The sequence below is a fragment of the Salmo salar genome, chromosome ssa01 (assembly GCF_905237065.1).
Source record: "Salmo salar chromosome ssa01, Ssal_v3.1, whole genome shotgun sequence".
NCBI classification, from domain to species: Eukaryota; Metazoa; Chordata; class Actinopteri; order Salmoniformes; family Salmonidae; genus Salmo; species Salmo salar.
In genome coordinates, this window is record NC_059442.1 from 122,779,918 (window position 1) to 122,789,865 (window position 9,948).

Below are 9,948 nucleotides of genomic sequence, written 5' to 3' on the forward strand. Positions count from 1 at the left end.
AATCGAACCCGGGCCTCCCGCGTGGCAGGAGAGAATTCTACCACTGAACAACCAATGCCTTGCGATGCTGAAATAACCCCCACAGCTGGATATCGTATAAAAAGCTTTAATTCAAAGCATATTTCCTGCTTTGTGGGCTCAGAGACATTGTACACCCTAATAAAATCAGTCTTTCCTCCCCGTCGGGGAATTGAACCCGGTCTCCCGCGTGACAGGCAGGGATACTCACCTCTATAATAACAAGGAGCAGGTGGGTTGGTTATTTGAAAAAATGTGGAGCATTGGATACTATCCCTAAATTTGGAGAGTTGGGTGTTAACCCTTCAAACATAAACATCTGTAGAGACTGAATGGTTAGAGCTAGAGACTACTATGACCCATCTATGGAAAGCTGAGACCCTCACGGACACGTACATGTAGTCGATTTTGCTCTATACCGCTCACAAGTCACACGACAGTAGTTAGAAGGTGAGGTGTGTGTGGAAAATCCCAGGACATAGTCACAAAGGCCAAACTCAAGACAGTTGTCACTGACTTGTTGGATATTCGTTTCCCATTTAACAACTAACCCCTTGCACAAAGTAAATCACCTCACACACTGGAAATCTACAATTGATTCACAAAAGTCCACTGAGAATGCGTAAATGTCCAAACGGTAAGTGAACCCAAACTCAGACTTTTCAAGAGTCAGTTGAGAATTCTACCATGACCAGAGATTGCTGTTAACCTGGCAATCTCAAAAGAGATTTATTTCCTCATGGGGTTGCATACTTGTCAAAATGTTCCTGCATTGGCCGGGAATCGAACCCAGGCCTCCCGCGTGGCAGGCGAGAATTCTACCACTGAACAACCAATGCTTTGCGATGCTGAAATAACCCCCACAGCTGGATATCGTATCAAAAAGCTTTAATTCAAAGCATATTTCCTGCTTTGTGGGCTCAGAGACATTGTACACCCTAATAAAATCAGTCTTTCCTCCCCGTCGGTGAATTGAACCCGGTCTCCCGCGTGACAGGCAGGGATACTCACCTCTATACTAACGAGGAGCAGGTGGGCTGGTTATTTGAAAAAATGTGGAGCATTGGATACTATCCCTAAATTTGGAGAGTTTGGTGTTAACCCTTGCAACATAAACATCTGAACAGACTGAATGGTTAGAGCAAGAGACTACTATGACCCATCTATGGAAAGCTGAGACCCTCACGGACACGTACATGTAGTCGATGTTGCTCTATACCGCTCACAAGCCACACGACAGTAGTTAGAAGGTGAGGTGTGTGTGGAAAATCCCAGGACATAGACACAAAGGCCAAACTCAAGACAGTTGTCACTGACTTGTTGGATATTCGTTTCCCATTTAACAACTAACCCCTTGCACAAAGTAAATCACCTCACACACTGGAAATCTACAATTGATTCACAAAAGTCCACTGAGAATGCGTAAATGTCCAAACGGTAAGTGAACCCAAACTCAGACTTTTCAAGAGTCAGTTGAGAATTCTACCATGACCAGAGATTGCTGTTAACCTGGCAATCTCAAAAGAGATTTATTTCCTCATGGGGTTGCATACTTGTCAAAATGACTTGTTCAAAAGTTCCTGCATTGGCCGGGAATCGAACCCAGGCCTCCCGCGTGGCAGGCGAGAATTCTACCACTGAACAACCAATGCCTTGCGATGCTGAAATAACCCCCACAGCTGGATATCGTATAAAAAGCTTTAATTCAAAGCATATTTCCTGCTTTGTGGGCTCAGAGACATTGTACACCCTAATAAAATCAGTCTTTCCTCCCCGTCGGGGAATTGAACCCGGTCTCCCGCGTGACAGGCAGGGATACTCACCTCTATAATAACAAGGAGCAGGTGGGCTGGTTATTTGAAAAAATGTGGAGCATTGGATACTATCCCTAAATTTGGAGAGTTTGGTGTTAACCCTTCAAACATAAACATCTGTACAGACTGAATGGTTAGAGCTAGAGACTACTATGACCCATCTATGGAAAGCTGAGACCCTCACAGACACGTACATGTAGTCGATGTTGCTCTATACCGCTCACAAGCCACACGATAGTAGTTAGAAGGTGAGGTGTGTGTGGAAAATCCCAGGACATAGTCACAAAGGCCAAACTCAAGACAGTTGTCACTGACTTGTTGGATATTCGTTTCCCATTTAACAACTAACGCCTTGCACAAAGTAAATCACCTCACACACTGGAAATCTACAATGGATTCACAAAAGTCCACTGAGAATGCGTAAATGTCCAAACGGTAAGTGAACCCAAACTCAGACTTTTCAAGAGTCAGTTGAGAATTCTACCATGACCAGAGATTGCTGTTAACCTGGCAATCTCAAAAGAGATTTCTTCCTCATGGGGTTGCATACTTGTCAAAATGACTTGTTCAAAAGTTCCTGCATTGGCCGGGAATCGAACCCGGGCCTCCCGCGTGGCAGGCGAGAATTCTACCACTGAACAACCAATGCCTTGCGATACAGAAATAACCCCCACAGCTGGATATCGTATCAAAAGCTTTAATTCAAAGCATATTTCCTGCTTTGTGGGCTCAGAGACATTGTACACCCTAATAAAATTAGTCTTTCCTCCCCGTCGGGGAATTGAACCCGGTCTCCCGCGTGACAGGCAGGGATACTCACCACTATACTAACAAGGAGCAGGTGGGCTGGTTATTTGAAAAAATGTGGAGCATTGGATACTATCCCTAAATTTGGAGAGTTTGGTGTTAACCCTTGCAACATAAACATCTGTACAGACTGAATGGTTAGAGCAAGAGACTACTATGACCCATCTATGGAAAGCTGAGACCCTCACGGACACGTACATGTAGTCGATGTTGCTCTATACCGCTCACAAGCCACACGACAGTAGTTAGAAGGTGAGGTGTGTGTGGAAAATCCCAGGACATAGTCACAAAGGCCAAACTCAAGACAGTTGTCACTGACTTGTTGGATATTCGTTTCCCATTTAACAACTAAAGCCTTGCACAAAGTAAATCACCTCACACACTGGAAATCTACAATGGATTCACAAAAGTCCACTGAGAATGCGTAAATGTCCAAACGGTAAGTGAACCCAAACTCAGACTTTTCAAGAGTCAGTTGAGAATTCTACCATGACCAGAGATTGCTGTTAACCTGGCAATCTCAAAAGAGATTTATTTCCTCAGGGGTTGCATACTTGTCAAAATGACTTGTTCAAAAGTTCCTGCATTGGCCGGGAATCGAACCCAGGCCTCCCGCGTGGCAGGCGAGAATTCTACCACTGAACAACCAATGCCTTGCGATGCTGAAATAACCCCCACAGCTGGATATCGTATCAAAAAGCTTTAATTCAAAGCATATTTCCTGCTTTGTGGGCTCAGAGACATTGTACACCCTAATAAAATCAGTCTTTCCTCCCCGTCGGGGAATTGAACCCGGTCTCCCGCGTGACAGGCGGGGATACTCACCTCTATAATAACAAGGAGCAGGTGGGCTGGTTATTTGAAAAAATGTGGAGCATTGGATACTATCCCTAAATTTGGAGAGTTTGGTGTTAACCCTTCCAACATAAACATCTGTAGAGACTGAATGGTTAGAGCTAGAGACTACTATGACCCATCTATGGAAAGCTGAGACCCTCACGGACACGTGCATGTAGTCGATTTTGCTCTATACCGCTCACAAGCCACACGACAGTAGTTAGAAGGTGAGGTGTGTGTGGAAAATCCCAGGACATAGACACAAAGGCCAAACTCAAGACAGTTGTCACTGACTTGTTGGATATTCGTTTCCCATTTAACAACTAACGCCTTGCACAAAGTAAATCACCTCACACACTGGAAATCTACAATGGATTCACAAAAGTCTACTGAGAATGCGTAAATGTCCAAACGGTAAGTGAACCCAAACTCAGACTTTTCAAGAGTCAGTTGAGAATTCTACCATGACCAGAGATTGCTGTTAACCTGGCAATCTCAAAAGATATTTCTTCCTCAGGGTTGCATACTTGTCAAAATGACTTGTTCAAATGTTCCTGCATTGGTTGGCCGGGAATCAAACCCAGGCCTCCCGCGTGGCAGGCGAGAATTCTACCACTGAACAACCAATGCTTTGCGATAAAGAAATAACCCCCATTGCTGGATATCATATCAAAAAGCTTTAATTCAAAGCATATTTCCTGCTTTGTGGGCTCAGAGACATTGTACACCCTAATAAAATTAGTCTTTCCTCCCCGTCGGGGAATTGAACCCCTGTCTCCCGCGTGACAGGCGGGGATACTCACCACTATACTAACGAGGAGCAGGTGGGCTGGTTATTTGAAAAAATGTGGAGCATTGGATACTATCCCTAAATTTGGAGAGTTTGGTGTTAACCCTTGCAACATAAACATCTGAACAGACTGAATGGTTAGAGCAAGAGACTACTATGACCCATCTATGGAAAGCTGAGACCCTCACGGACACGTACATGTAGTCGATGTTGCTCTATACCGCTCACAAGCCACACGACAGTAGTTAGAAGGTGAGGTGTGTGTGGAAAATCCCAGGACATAGACACAAAGGCCAAACTCAAGACAGTTGTCACTGACTTGTTGGATATTCGTTTCCCATTTAACAACTAAAGCCTTGCACAAAGTAAATCACCTCACACACTGGAAATCTACAATGGATTCACAAAAGTCTACTGAGAATGAGTAAATGTCCAAACGGTAAGTGAACCCAAACTCAGACTTTTCAAGAGTCAGTTGAGAATTCTACCATGACCAGAGATTGCTGTTAATCTGGCAATCTCAAAAGAGATTTCTTCCTCAGGGGGTTGCATACTTGTCAAAATGACTTGTTCAAAAGTTCCTGCATTGCCCGGGAATCAAACCCAGGCCTCCCGCGTGGCAAGAGAGAATTCTACCACTGAACAAACAATGCCTTGCAATGCTGAAATAACCCCCACAGCTGGATATCGTATCAAAAAGCTTTAATTCAAAGCATATTTCCTGCTTTGTGGGCTCAGAGACATTGTACACCCTAATAAAATCAGTCTTTCCTCCCCGTCGGTGAATTGAACCCGGTCTCCCGCGTGACAGGCAGGGATACTCACCTCTATACTAACAAGGAGCAGGTGGGTTGGTTAGTTGAAAAAATGTGGAGCATTGGATACTATCCCTAAATTTGGAGAGTTTGGTGTTAACCCTTGCAACATAAACATCTGAACAGACTGAATGGTTAGAGCAAGAGACTACTATGACCCATCTATGGAAAGCTGAGACCCTCACGGACACGTACATGTAGTCGATTTTGCTCTATACCACTCACAAGTCACACGATAGTAGTTAGAAGGTGAGGTGTGTGTGGAAAATCCCAGGACATAGTCACAATGGCCAAACTCAAGACAGTTGTCACTGAATTGTTGGATATTCGTTTCCCATTTAACAACTAACACCTTGCACAAAGTAAATCACCTCACACACTGGAAATCTACAATGGATTCACAAAAGTCTACTGAGAATGCGTAAATGTCCAAACGGTAAGTGAACCCAAACTCAGACTTTTCAAGAGTCAGTTGAGAATTCTACCATGACCAGAGATTGCTGTTAACCTGGCAATCTCAAAAGATATTTCTTCCTCAGGGTTGCATACTTGTCAAAATGACTTGTTCAAATGTTCCTGCATTGGTTGGCCGGGAATCAAACCCAGGCCTCCCGCGTGGCAGGCGAGAATTCTACCACTGAACAACCAATGCTTTGCGATGCAGAAATAACCCCCACAGCTGGATATCGTATAAAAAAGCTTTAATTCAAAGCATATTTCCTGCTTTGTGGGCTCAGAGACATTGTACACCCTAATAAAATTAGTCTTTCCTCCCCGTCGGGGAATTGAACCCCTGTCTCCCGCGTGACAGGCAGGGATACTCACCACTATACTAACGAGGAGCAGGTGGGCTGGTTATTTGAAAAAATGTGGAGCATTGGATACTATCCCTAAATTTGGAGAGTTTGGTGTTAACCCTTGCAACATAAACATCTGAACAGACTGAATGGTTAGAGCAAGAGACTACTATGACCCATCTATGGAAAGCTGAGACCCTCACGGACACGTACATGTAGTCGATGTTGCTCTATACCGCTCACAAGCCACACGACAGTAGTTAGAAGGTGAGGTGTGTGTGGAAAATCCCAGGACATAGACACAAAGGCCAAACTCAAGACAGTTGTCACTGACTTGTTGGATATTCGTTTCCCATTTAACAACTAACACCTTGCACAAAGTAAATCACCTCACACACTGGAAATCTACAATGGATTCACAAAAGTCTACTGAGAATGCGTAAATGTCCAAACGGTAAGTGAACCCAAACTCAGACTTTTCAAGAGTCAGTTGAGAATTCTACCATGACCAGAGATTGCTGTTAACCTGGCAATCTCAAAAGATATTTCTTCCTCATGGGGTTGCATACTTGTCAAAATGACTTGTTCAAAAGTTCCTGCATTGGTGCCGGGAATCAAACCCAGGCCTCCCGCGTGGCAGGCGAGAATTCTACCACTGAACAACCAATGCCTTGCGATACAGAAATAACCCCCATTGCTGGATATCATATCAAAAAGCTTTAATTCAAAGCATATTTCCTGCTTTGTGGGCTCAGAGACATTGTACACCCTAATAAAATTAGTCTTTCCTCCCCGTCGGGGAATTGAACCCCTGTCTCCCGCGTGACAGGCGGGGATACTCACCTCTATACTAACGAGGAGCAGGTGGGCTGGTTATTTGAAAAAATGTGGAGCATTGGATACTATCCCTAAATTTGGAGAGTTTGGTGTTAACCCTTGCAACATAAACATCTGAACAGACTGAATGGTTAGAGCAAGAGACTACTATGACCCATCTATGGAAAGCTGAGACCCTCACGGACACGTACATGTAGTCGATGTTGCTCTATACCGCTCACAAGCCACACGACAGTAGTTAGAAGGTGAGGTGTGTGTGGAAAATCCCAGGACATAGACACAAAGGCCAAACTCAAGACAGTTGTCACTGACTTGTTGGATATTCGTTTCCCATTTAACAACAAAAGCCTTGCACAAAGTAAATCACCTCACACACTGGAAATCTACAATGGATTCACAAAAGTCTACTGAGAATGAGTAAATGTCCAAACGGTAAGTGAACCCAAACTCAGACTTTTCAAGAGTCAGTTGAGAATTCTACCATGACCAGAGATTGCTGTTAACCTGGCAATCTCAAAAGAGATTTCTTCCTCAGGGGGTTGCATACTTGTCAAAATGACTTGTTCAAAAGTTCCTGCATTGGCCGGGAATCGAACCCAGGCCTCCCGCGTGGCAGGAGAGAATTCTACCACTGAACAAACAATGCCTTGCAATGCTGAAATAACCCCCACAGCTGGATATCGTATCAAAAAGCTTTAATTCAAAGCATATTTCCTGCTTTGTGGGCTCAGAGACATTGTACACCCTAATAAAATCAGTCTTTCCTCCCCGTCGGGGAATTGAACCCCGGTCTCCCGCGTGACAGGCAGGGATACTCACCTCTATAATAACAAGGAGCAGGTGGGCTGGTTATTTGAAAAAATGTGGAGCATTGGATACTATCCCTAAATTTGGAGAGTTTGGTGTTAACCCTTGCAAACATAAACATCTGTAGAGACTGAATGGTTAGAGCTAGAGACTACTATGACCCATCTATGGAAAGCTGAGACCCTCACAGACACGTACATGTAGTCGATGTTGCTCTATACCGCTCACAAGCCACACGACAGTAGTTAGAAGGTGAGGTGTGTGTGGAAAATCCCAGGACATAGACACAAAGGCCAAACTCAAGACAGTTGTCACTGACTTGTTGGATATTCGTTTCCCATTTAACAACAAAAGCCTTGCACAAAGTAAATCACCTCACACACTGGAAATCTACAATGGATTCACAAAAGTCTACTGAGAATGAGTAAATGTCCAAACGGTAAGTGAACCCAAACTCAGACTTTTCAAGAGTCAGTTGAGAATTCTACCATGACCAGAGATTGCTGTTAACCTGGCAATCTCAAAAGATATTTCTTCCTCAGGGGTTGCATACTTGTCAAAATGACTTGTTCAAAAGTTCCTGCATTGGCCGGGAATCGAACCCGGGCCTCCCGCGTGGCAGGAGAGAATTCTACCACTGAACAACCAATGCTTTGCGATGCTGAAATAACCCCCACAGCTGGATATCGTATAAAAAAGCTTTAATTCAAAGCATATTTCCTGCTTTGTGGGCTCAGAGACATTGTACACCCTAATAAAATTAGTCTTTCCTCCCCGTCGGGGAATTGAACCCCTGGTCTCCCGCGTGACAGGCAGGGATACTCACCACTATACTAACGAGGAGCAGGTGGGCTGGTTATTTGAAAAAATGTGGAGCATTGGATACTATCCCTAAATTTGGAGAGTTTGGTGTTAACCCTTGCAACATAAACATCTGAACAGACTGAATGGTTAGAGCAAGAGACTACTATGACCCATCTATGGAAAGCTGAGACCCTCACGGACACGTACATGTAGTCGATGTTGCTCTATACCGCTCACAAGCCACACGACAGTAGTTAGAAGGTGAGGTGTGTGTGGAAAATCCCAGGACATAGACACAAAGGCCAAACTCAAGACAGTTGTCACTGACTTGTTGGATATTCGTTTCCCATTTAACAACTAAAGCCTTGCACAAAGTAAATCACCTCACACACTGGAAATCTACAATGGATTCACAAAAGTCTACTGAGAATGAGTAAATGTCCAAACGGTAAGTGAACCCAAACTCAGACTTTTCAAGAGTCAGTTGAGAATTCTACCATGACCAGAGATTGCTGTTAACCTGGCAATCTCAAAAGATATTTCTTCTTCAGGGGTTGCATACTTGTCAAAATGACTTGTTCAAAAGTTCCTGCATTGGCCGGGATTCGAACCCCTGCCTCCCGCGTGGCAAGGCGAGAATTCTACTACTAAACAACCAATGCCTTGCAATGCCGAAATAACCCCCACGGCTGGATATCGTATCAAAAAGCTTTAATTCAAAGAATATTTCCCGCTTTGTGGGCTCAGAGACATTGTACACCCCAATAAAATCAGTCTTTCCTCCCCGTCGGGGAATTGAACCCCGGTCTCCCGCGTGACAGGCAGGGATACTCACCTCTATACTAACGAGGAGCAGTTGGGCTGGTTATTTGAAAAAATGTGGAGCATTGGATACTATCCCTAAATTTGGAGAGTTTGGTGTTAACCCTTCCAACATAAACATCTGTACAGACTGAATGGTTAGAGCTAGAGACTACTATGACCCATCTATGGAAAGCTGAGACCCTCACGGACACGTGCATGTAGTCGATTTTGCTCTATACCGCTCACAAGTCACACGATAGTAGTTAGAAGGTGAGGTGTGTGTGGAAAATCCCAGGACATAGTCACAAAGGCCAAACTCAAGACAGTTGTCACTGACTTGTTGGATATTCGTTTCCCATTTAACAACAAAAGCCTTGCACAAAGTAAATCACCTCACACACTGGAAATCTACAATTGATTCACAAAAGTCCACTGAGAATGCGTAAATGTCCAAACGGTAAGTGAACCCAAACTCAGACTTTTCAAGAGTCAGTTGAGAATTCTACCATGACCAGAGATTGCTGTTAACCTGGCAATCTCAAAAGATATTTCTTCCTCAGGGGTTGCATACTTGTCAAAATGACTTGTTCAAAAGTTCCTGCATTGCCCGGGAATCAAACCCAGGCCTCCCGCGTGGCAAGAGAGAATTCTACCACTGAACAAACAATGCCTTGCAATGCTGAAATAACCCCCACAGCTGGATATCGTATCAAAAAGCTTTAATTCAAAGCATATTTCCTGCTTTGTGGGCTCAGAGACATTGTACACCCTAATAAAATCAGTCTTTCCTCCCCGTCGGGAATTGAACCCCGGTCTCC

The 9,948-nt window shown here is 44.1% G+C and overlaps 6 non-coding genes across 6 annotated transcripts; all 6 read right to left on the minus strand.

Annotated features, from left to right (window-relative positions):
* Nucleotides 1-786: 786 nt before the first annotated feature.
* Nucleotides 787-857, minus strand: trnag-gcc (transfer RNA glycine (anticodon GCC)). The gene has a single exon. It is a non-coding gene; the product is annotated as a tRNA-Gly (tRNA).
* A 742-nt stretch (nt 858-1,599) lies between these two features.
* trnag-gcc (transfer RNA glycine (anticodon GCC)) lies at nt 1,600-1,670 on the minus strand. The gene has a single exon. It is a non-coding gene; the product is annotated as a tRNA-Gly (tRNA).
* Nucleotides 1,671-2,410: 740 nt separating this feature from the next.
* On the minus strand, nt 2,411-2,481 carry trnag-gcc (transfer RNA glycine (anticodon GCC)). Its single transcript has one exon. It is a non-coding gene; the product is annotated as a tRNA-Gly (tRNA).
* A 740-nt stretch (nt 2,482-3,221) lies between these two features.
* Nucleotides 3,222-3,292, minus strand: trnag-gcc (transfer RNA glycine (anticodon GCC)). Its single transcript has one exon. It is a non-coding gene; the product is annotated as a tRNA-Gly (tRNA).
* A 932-nt stretch (nt 3,293-4,224) lies between these two features.
* On the minus strand, nt 4,225-4,296 carry trnad-guc (transfer RNA aspartic acid (anticodon GUC)). Its single transcript has one exon. It is a non-coding gene; the product is annotated as a tRNA-Asp (tRNA).
* A 4,810-nt stretch (nt 4,297-9,106) lies between these two features.
* trnad-guc (transfer RNA aspartic acid (anticodon GUC)) lies at nt 9,107-9,178 on the minus strand. The gene has a single exon. It is a non-coding gene; the product is annotated as a tRNA-Asp (tRNA).
* Nucleotides 9,179-9,948: the final 770 nt, after the last annotated feature.